This window comes from Grus americana, chromosome 1 (genome assembly GCF_028858705.1).
Source record: "Grus americana isolate bGruAme1 chromosome 1, bGruAme1.mat, whole genome shotgun sequence".
NCBI lineage: Eukaryota > Metazoa > Chordata > Aves > Gruiformes > Gruidae > Grus > Grus americana.
Window position 1 is genome coordinate 134,828,324 of NC_072852.1, and position 10,725 is coordinate 134,839,048.

A 10,725-nucleotide genomic window follows, 5' to 3' on the forward strand; every position below is an offset into this window, starting at 1 on the left:
TTTGCGCCCGCCCTGCCCGCCGCTCCCCCAGGCGCTGCCGGAGTGGGCGGGGCGGAGGAGTCTCGTGGGCTCCCCGGAGAGAAGCGGACTGCGCTTCCCAGCATGCTCTGCGCAGCGACGCAGCCGCCCGGCCCCAGCATGCCCTGCGCGGCTGCCCTGCGCTGATGCTTGAGGAGGGCATGCCGGGAGCCGTAGTCGGGATTGCCGCGGGGGCTCTCGGGAAATGTAGTCCCGCCGGCTTGGGCTGAGGGGCGGGGGGCTCGGCGGGAGCAGCCGCGGGCATCTGGCGTTATTAACGGGCGGTCACCGAAGGAAGCTTTGCTCCCTCCCAGCCTCCGACTTTACTCTGCCTTCCTTGTAGCTATTACCGCATTTGTCACGGCTTTGGAGACGCGGCCAGCTCAGCGGCGTGGCCGTGAAGGGAGGCCGAACGTGGGCGGGCCGTCCTCGGGTGGCGGCTGCGGTCGGCGGAGCCGCTTGTCCTCAGGGAAAAGCAGGACGTCAGCCGGGAAACGGGAGTTGCGCAAGGAGGCTGTGCCAGAAGTTGCTCTGCACGTGTAGCCGAGGCCAGGACCGCAGATCCATCGGGCATCTCCGTAGGCCGGCGCGGCTGGAGGAACCAGCTCATTGAGTCATGAGCCCTTCCTGTGAGCGCACCTGTGCCGAGGCCTTCTCCTCCCCGCGCCGCCCCCGGTGGTCGGAGGGCCGCTGAGGGGTTAGGGGGGCTCCTCCGAAGAAAGGATGGCAACGTGCGCGGAAGGAAAGACGGAAGCTGCTGAGGCACGGGTGCAGTCCTTTGAACCCACCGTCGGTTTCACGCGTGGGCCTTGCGCTTCTGGTGGGCTGCTGTAGAGTAACTGAAAACTGGTGCAAGCAAAGACCTTGGAAACACGTGTTCCTTCTTTCCAGGGGAATAAACCTCTTCATACTATGAGGGGAACCTTTATGTTCTTTTATGTAGTTACCTAATAAAAATATCACTCTAAACCTCCCGAGACACTTACTCCTTCAGAGAACAGGTAGAGGGGATATTTGTGTTGAATAAAGTAGCTTCAGGGAGGCACTACCTGCTTAAATTGTTTTGTCTGTACATCCTAAATCTATACTTACCAGAACTATTCAATTGCTAATTTCAAGATGAAAAATAATTTTGTGGTTTTGGGTATCATCCTGATCTTTAGATGGAGTTTTTCTTCCCCAAAATAACACTTGTTCTTTTACAAACATGCATAATACTGGTACAATTCTTGCAAAAAGAAAAAAAGGGGCCTTCCCGCAGCAGGATTTTGGTGCTTTAGGATTTCTCCCATGCATCCTTTCTGTTTGAGAGCAGCTAGAGATCCACACAAATATGCTCCGGATGATCCCAGGATGGCTCATGCAATCCTGAAATAGGGCTTTAAGATTACTTTTAATTACTCCCAAGCATTATTTGAAAGTATATATTTGTAGCAAAACATAAATTACTCTTGCTCCCTCCTTCCCCTCCCTCAGATGACACTTTTTGAAATAGAAGGAAGACTAAATACAAATATTAGCTACTTTGAGAGAGAATGGAATAAAGAACCACAGAGTTCTTGCTGGCTGTAAGCCTTTACTGTGATAAACTTCATTTTAAGGCCTATTTTGGTGAATTTGGGTGCCAGAGAGGTTAGCACACATTGTGCAGCAGAAGCAGGCTTGAGGCTGTTCCGTCAAGGGGTACAAAGTTTTCTTCAAAAACCACCAGATGTTAGAGAATATTTTTCCAGCAATATTTCTTTTCACAGTTGAACTGGCAGGGTTTTTTCTGCTGATGCAGTGACACAGATCAATTATAATCATTTTCTGAAGATACTGCTTCCTAGTAAGTCAGTTTTTGCATAAGTTTAGGTTTTTTTGAGGATAAGTGGTATGGGAGTAGCAAGAGAGGTACCATCAGCTTCCAAACTGTCACAGATCTCCAGTGCACTGACTGCTTGCTGTGCTATTGTCCTCTGAAGAACACAAATGTGAAATTGAACAAACTTTCAGTATTTTCAGCTACATTTTTGGTTCTATCCCTATGTCTCCTCATGTGCTTTTGTCAACTGTTTTCCTTCAAAAATGCACTTACAAAAATGCAAAAGTGCGTATCAACGGTATTGGAAATTCATATTCCACTCCTGCAAGTAAACACACGTACTGATGGGAGGATGAGGAGGTGTCTGCAGTTGTGCCCTGTTAATGACCCTGCTGGAGACTGCTCACGCAAGGGAGGAACAGTCATGGAGTATACACCAGGAGCAGCCAAGCAGATGTTCCACCCAAATGGCCATTTCCAAGAAGCTGCTTAATTGTTGGGTACCAAAAGTAGTGGTCTCATGTTTTGATAGGCAGGAAGCTGAAATTTTAGGAAAATTAGGTCGTTGCTGTTGTTGTTATTATTATTATTATCATTATTATTATTTAGGAAATAACTAAGCATCCATTGGTAAAAATCTTTAGTCATCAACTTTTTATAAATTTTCAGGGTAATCTATTTTTACAAACTACATCCAAGTTACGTGCTTATTACCATGCTCAAGTCTAACTTCATGAACCCTGTAGACATAAGTGGTCAGTTTGACACCTCTCTTGAGTACTTCACTGCTTTCATTGGGGTTGGGACTCCTATGCAACTTGGTAAAAAATGAGCTCCTTCAGCATTTTTTTAAACACATCGTAGGGTGACAACTAGAACAAGATACTTTAAACAATGACAGTCAAGAAACTATGAAATAAAGATAGTATTTTTTTCCTACAGCAGTGTTACGACATGCAAGGCAGCGAGAAACTATTGAAATGCAGCATCAAATTCAGTTTTGTCCTTTTTATCATGATTACTATCATGATTGCTTCCAGTGAAATTTTCAAGAAGCTCTGGACTACCAGAATTTTTCTTGGCATGCTTGCCCCCCGGCACTGAGTAGGAACTGTAATTCTTCCAATGTCACTTTTCACAGAATGAACAATCAAAAATGAAAATGAAGGCAGGAGGGAAAAAGAAAAATACAAACAAAGTGAAAGAAAGAACCCAAATCCCCACTCTTCTACTTCACAGGATCCTAAAACTCCATGACCGCTACTTGAGGCCCAATGTGGACATATTGCAAACACATACTGGCTTAACATACAGCTATAAATGAAAAACAAACAAGACATCAGGTTACACATGGAATGGGATGAGGACTAATGCAGAAAATGAAACCAGCATGTGTCAGCTGGGTGGTGTGTTCTCCTACGTGCTTGTTGCACATGTCACACCTCCCTCCCTGAAAATAAACTCCAAAGGTAAATGAGCTCTAAGGAAAGCTGTCACAAAATACTGGAGACATGGAAAAAATCCTGTATGATGAGTGAATAGCCTGAAATTGTTAACTTGGCTCAGGAAAGTAACAACTGAGACACGATGAAAAGAAGGCAAAGTCAGGATCTTCTGTTTTCGTATGTCACACGGAGTTAAGTTAAATTACAAAGTGGCACATTTAAAGCCAATAAAAATATTGTTCGCCTTCACACATTAAGAAATTAATTACCTCACAATACCAATGAAATAATGAACTAGATTAAAAAAGGAACTGGACATTTTTATGGAATAAGAATGACAGCCAGTTACAGGTTCCTGCCAGCGTGCTTTGGAAGAGAATTTGGATGCCAGCCACCAGGGTCCGAAGGCGAGCCTTGGCTCACTGTGATGAGGCAGGTCTGAGGATCTGATGAACCCGGCACTGCTTACCCTAATGCTGCTTGTGTCCTTGTTTACAGCAGCCAGGACCAGAGACAGGACACCCCAGCCAAAGGCTACGCTTGTGGTTGTGAGTTAAATCTGCCGGTGATTGCCCCCCGGCACCCAGACCAAGAGGATGCAGCCCATTCCCTGTTGTACCCGTTGGCACTCAGACTCCAAAGCTGGGTTGTTTGCCAGCCCCACTGGGAATAACTCAGTGGCCAGGAGCTGATGGAGACGTTTCTAGCTGGCTCAGGGCAAGCATTTTTAGACCTCTTTCTGTTTACAGGCATTCAGTTTTCAACATGTGCTCACACACGTTGACTAGTATATCCATAGCCAGAGAGACCCGAAGTGGGTCTGATACACCAGTTTCTCCACCTGAAAGATCCTATGCACCGGTATTTTTGCCTGTTTAGGCAGTGGTTTCAGCTCTTTCCTTCACATGCCCACTAATTCTTGGGCACCACATCCCACCAGCAGAGATTGTTGTTTCTACATCCACACTAAATGTCTGCGTAGGCTCCTCTCCACCCCAGTAATGCTCTTACAGCAGCACTTTCATCCACCCAACACACGATGGGCTTGAAAGTCTTGTTACACATCATGCAGGATGCAAGGCGGTGATGATACAGCAAAAGCAAAACTGTTTGATGTTTAAATTGTAGGCATCAAAGTCACGAAAGGGCCCATGGCCAGCATTAAAACATTTCTGAAATAAGTGAGACAAGAAGCTGGGTGTAGTCAATCTATTTGCTGCCATTATTTGACTGTGAGGTAAATTGGGCCCATTTCTCCTCAGGAAGGATAGGAAATGCAGAGAAACAGTAGCTTTATCTCACTCTGAAACCTTCACATTTGAGTATGGAAACCATAGCTAAGAGAACAAATAAATCAAAGCAGCTGCAGAACTAAGGTTTTGTGCATGCATACAATTAAAAAAAACCCCTCACTAAACATGGTTGTCTTTAGAGTATCATATATCAAAGCAGGCATCAAATCTTTATTCTTCTAATTTTATATATAACCCCTAGTTCACTGCATTTTTCCTCTGTCTTTCCCTACTTTGTCAGGACCACTTACATTGAGAAAAAGTAAACTTTCTGCCCACGTAGTTTTGGATTAAGGATACCTCCCAAGTGTATCTGTGCAGGTTTGTCATAGCTTTATGAATCCCTGAATTAGCAAAGGAAAATATTACCAATCTGTGCCATAATGAAAACCGGGCTTTTATGAAATCAAGCGATTCATTCTTCAAGATAGACTTTAGTAAATCTTTTGATACAGTTTCCCACAACATTCTCCTGGAGAAACTGGCTGCTAATGGCTTGGATGGGCCTCTTTTGTGTTGGATAAAAAAATGGCTGGATGGCTGGGCCCAAAGGATTGTGGTGAATGGAACTAAATCCAGTTGGTGGCCAGTCACAAGTGGTGTTCCCCAGGGCTCAGTACTGGGGCCAGTTCTGTTTAATATCATAGAATCATAGAATGGTTTGGGTTGGAAGGGACCTTAAAGACCATCTAGTTCCACCCCCCCTGCCATGGGCAGGGACACCCTCCACTAGACCACGTTGCCCAAAGCCCCATCCAACCTGGCCTTGAACACTTCCAGGGACGGGGCCTCCACAGCCTCTCTGGGCAACCTGTTCCAGTGCCTCACCACCCTCACAGTGAAGAATTTCTTTCTAACATCTAATCTAAATCGACCCTCCCTCAGCTTGAACCCATTACCCCTTGTCCTATCACTCCATGCCCTTGTAAACAGTCCCTCTCCAGCTTTCCTGTAGGCCCCTTCAGGTACTGGCAGGCCGCAGTTAGATCTCCCCGGAGCCTTCTCTTCTCCAGGCTGAACAACCCCAACTCTCTCAGCCTGTCCTCATAGGAGAGGTGCTCCAGCTCTCTGATCAGCTTCGTGGCCCTCCTCTGGACTCACTCCAACAGCTCCATGTCTCTCCTGTACTGGGGCCCCCAGAGCTGGATGCAGTACTCCAGGTGGGGTCTCACGAGAGCGGAGTAGAGGGGCAGGATCACCTCCCTTGACCTGCTGGTCATGCCTCTTTTGATGCAGCCCAGGACACGGTTGGCTTTCTGGGCTGCAAGCGCACACTGCCGGCTCATGTTGAGCTTTTCCTCATTCAGTACCCCCAAGTCCTTCTCCTCAGGGCTGCTTTCAATCCATTCCTCGCCCAGCCTGTAGTTGTGCTTGGGATTGCACCGACCCACGTGCAGGACCTTGCACTTGGCCTTGTTGAACTTCATGCAGTTCACATGGGCCCACCTCTCCAGCCTGTCAAGGTCCCTCTGGATGGCATCCCTTCCCTCCAGCATGTTGACTACATCACACAGCTTGGTGTCACTGGCAAACTTGCTGAGGGTGCACTCGATCCCATTGTCCATGTTGCTGACAAAGATGTTGAACAGTGCTGGTCCCAGTACCGACCCCTGAGGAACACCACTCGTCACTGCTCTCGACTTGGACATTGAGCCATTGACCACAACTCTTTGAGTGTGACCATCCAGCCAATTCCTTATCCACCGAGTGGTCCATCAAATCCATGTCTCTCCATTTTAGAGACAAGGATGTCATGCGGGACAGTGTCAAATGCTTTGCACAGGTCCAGGTAGGTGACATCTGTCACTCTTCCCTTACCCACCAATGCTGTAACCCCATCATAGAAGGCCATATCTTTATGGCCAATATTTTTATCAATGATCTAGATGAGGGGATTGAGTGCACCCTCAGTCAGTTTGCAGACAACGCTAAGTTGGGCAGGACCATTGATCTGCTTGAGGGCAGGAAGGCTCTACAGAGAGGTCTGGACAGGCTGGATTGATGGGCTGAGGCCAGTTGTATGAGGTTCAATAGGGCCAAGTGCCAGGTCCTGCACTTGGGTCACAACACCCCCAAGCACCACTACAGGCTTGGGGAAGAGTGGCTGAAAAGCTGCCCGGAGGAAAAGGACCTGGAGGTGGTGGCTGATAGCCAGCTGTTTAGCCTGGAGAAAAGGAGGCTGAGGGGAGACCTTATTGCTCTCTACAACTACCTGAAAGGGGGTTGTAGCCAGGTGGGTGTTGGTCTCTTCTCCCAAGTAACAGTCAATAGGACAAGAGGAAATGGCCTCAAGTTGTGCCAGGGGAGGTTTAGATTGGATATTAGGAAAAATTTCTTCAGCGAAAGGGTTGTCAGTCACTGGAACAGGCTGCCCAGGGAAGTGATTTAGTCCCCATCCTTGGAGGTATTTAAAAGGCGTGTAGATGTGGTCCTTAGGGGCACAGTTTAGTGGTGGACTTAGCAGTGCTAGGTTAACGGTTGGACTTGATGATCTCAAAGGTCTTTCCCAACCAAAACGATTCTATGATTCTATGATAATTTCTACAGAGCACCGTCTCATTAAGAATGATAGAATGACAAACTAATGATAATTATTTTGGTTGCTCCTCCTCTTGCAACTAGATATAGTTAAAAGTAACAGCTGAAAAGGAAAAGTACATTGTGATTTTTTGGAATATATTTAGACACATTAATAGATGTGGTTTTGCATTTACATATATGCATGGTCTTCATGTGTGTGTGTATATATATATATATAGCCAATACTGGGCTATACTGAGAAGAAAATGAAGTTTTGCAGATCTGATATTTTTGTAGGAATTATTGTTTTCTGAAATAATTAACTTCAAAGTAATACAAAGAAAATATAGCAAGAAATTAATCCACTATTACTCGCCATTTCATTTAAAAAACTTGGAACGCTGATCTAAAAAAAAACCCCAAATCCTTCATGTTTAAAACAAAGGAAAAAAGCATTGAAAATTAGTAGTTTGGAACAAAAATCTACTAAGGGATAACATTATTTAAGGCTGGGCTACTGCACTGTTGTTGCTGTAGATCTATCAGGCAGCACTTACTGTGACATACAGTATCAGGCCAGACTCATAGAATCGTGGAATGGCCTGGATTGGAAGGGACCTCAAAGCTCATCTAGTTCCAACCCCCCTGCCATGGGCAGGGACACCCTCCACTAGACCAGGTTGCCCAAAGCCCCATCCAACCTGGCCTTGAACACTTCCAGGGAGGGGGCAGCCACAGCTTCTCTGGGCAACCTGTTCCAGGGCCTCACCACCCTCACAGTGAAGAATTTCTTTCTAACATCGAATCTAAATCAACCCTCCTTCAGCTTAAACCTATTACCCCTTGTCCTATCACTCCATGCCCTTGTAAACAGTCCCTCTCCATCTTTCTTGTAGGCCCCCTTCAGGTACTGGAAGGCTGCAATTAGATCTCCCCAGAGCCAGATGATACATCTTAATTTCTAAACTTCTGTTGAGTCAAAACCCAGAGCATTATCAGTGTGGGTCTTGACTCTGTAATTGTCCAAGTAGTCTCTAGATAGGGCACATGGACCGAGGGTCCGATGTGGCTGCAGCAGCTTGGCGGGGCACCAGGAAGTAACCAGACACACTTTGTTCCCTTTTACGTAACTAACAGCTATTGCAAAGTAAAGGTCAACAATACATGAGTGGCCAAGAGTTCAAGGACGCATCTCATGGTCAGGTGATATGTTCCTGATGTAGGGTTATTCTTTCAATGCGTAAGGTTAAAATTGACATCCTGCGCTTCGGTACCACATACGTAACCCCACCAAACGAACAGCAAGATGACTGAATAGCAAGGAGAAAAAAAAATAGTTTTATGACCCAGCTGATGTGACAAACTAAAGAAATTCAAAGTTTACTGAAACAATTCAGGACATTAAAAGCTATGGTTAACTTTTTTTTTTTTTTTTTAAAGAACAGCTGTAAATGATTGAATAAGAATATAGGGGAACATTTTATTACACTTTTTTTATTCCAGGTTTTTATGATCTTTCCTCTTCGTCCTCCAAACAAATTACTGAGTCAAAAAATCCCATATGCATATTAATAGCAATTGGACTAGTAAACCAATAGTTGAACAAGATGCTTTGGTGCACAGGATAACTAGAGATGTTATCAGAAGAAAGCTGTATCACTGATCTAAGCTAACCTAAATGGAATTTGAGCAACCTTTTTTTTTAAACCCTGTTTCTCAAAGGTTAGTTTCAAAATCTGCAAGTTTAGTATCTTCTAAGAAAACTTGTTAACAATCTTTTTGTTTGTTTGTTTGCTTTTCCTGCATTTTCTGTTACATTGTCTCCACAGGTCAATAGTATTTAGATCCATGCTTGGTTTCTTTTGGTTTTGTCATTGATTTTGTAACTGTTGTTTTGCTGGATTTTGGCATCTACACCAGTGCTTGGAATGGTAAGAAAATGCCAGCATACTTGGTTATGAAGTGTATTATTAAGACATATTTGGACACCAAAGGCCTACAAAATTCACTGTGAACGTGAAGAGTCACCTGTGTTCATCTCGCGTGACAAGTTTTTCTTTCTCTCTTACCACGCACGGTAAAAGCTGCTAGGCATTTGTAGCACTAACCTAAATGAAAGGCACAGGCCAGGCCTGAAAACTGTGCAGGGTTACACAAAACTTACTTCAGCTTTCCAGGTTAAAACTAGATCTGCAGATCTGAAAATGAGGTGACGGACAACAAGCTCTCCATGAACCAGCAGTGTGCCCTCGTGGCCAAGAAGGCCAATGGTATCCTGGGGTGCATTCAGCAGAGCGTGGCCAGCAGGTCGAGGGAGGTTATCCTCCCCCTCTCCTCTGCCCTGGTGAGGCCACATCTGGAGTCCTGTGTCCAGTTCTGGGCTCCCCAGTTCAAGACAGACAGGGAACTACTGGAGAGAGTCCAGCGGAGGACAACAGGGATGATGAGGGGACTGGAGCATCTCTCGTATGAGGAACGGCTGAGAGAGCTGGGTCTGTTGAGCCTGGAGAAGAGAAGACTGAGAGGGGATCTCATCAATGCTTACAGATATCTAAAGGGTGGATGTCAAGAGGAAGGGGCCAGACTCTTTTCAGTGGTGCCCAGTGACAGGACAAGAGTCAACGGGCACAAACTGGAACACAGGAAGTGCCATCTGAACATGAGGAATAACTTCTTCACTGTGAGGGTGACCGAGCACTGGAACAGGCTGCCCAGAGAGGCTGTGGAGTCTCCTTCTCTGGAGATATTCAAAATCCACCTGGACATGGTCCTGTGCAACCTGCTGTAGGTGATCTTGCTTTAGCAGGGGGGTTGGACTAGATGATCTCCAGAGGTCCCTTCCAACCCCTACCCTTCTGTGTTTCTGTGATTTTTTAATACCAGAGCTCAGTCAGATTAAGCCTCGCTACATTACTGCCTCCTAAAATCCAAATTTTAAAGACATACCTGCTTTTCATGAGACTTGGAAAACTGTTTTACATGTAGGAGCCATCTTTCATGAAAGACAGAGTTTCATATCTATAACTATTATATAGGCTATGCTTACATGAGAAGAAAGATGAAGCTTGATGTACAAACCCCATGCAAATATGCCTGTCGTATACCTGAAAACACTAGGAATGATCAGGCTGGTTTTTAAGAAAGGAGACATTTGGAGCAGTGACTTTGAGCTCTGAGTTATCTGCGGAAGATTTGCCCCTCTCAGAATAGAACTACCCATCTTTTTAGAAGGTGGTGTGTCAAACTACTGTACAGTAGACAGATCCTAATGTCTCCTGCTTCAATCTGTGAGCAGTTGTATTTGTCAAGACTAAACATTAAACTTTGAGTAGGCTGATCTTTATGAGCTTAACAGATTTAACTTTTGTGGCCTTTAATTAATCCTAGACATAAAAAGCTCCTCAAGTACCTCTTATTCACCATGACTTATCTTGCATTTGTTAACTAAAAGTGAAAAACAATATAAAAATACAAATCATGCTTAGGATGATTTGTAGTTGAGAAAGTGTATAGTAACAAAGAAACTAACTGGAGAAGTAAAATGTATGCAGGTTTAAAACAATTCATTTTCCACGATGAAACATACAGGAGGGCATTCTGTCCAAGTTGCTAATAGAGACAATTTTAAATAGTCCTTTCTTACAGT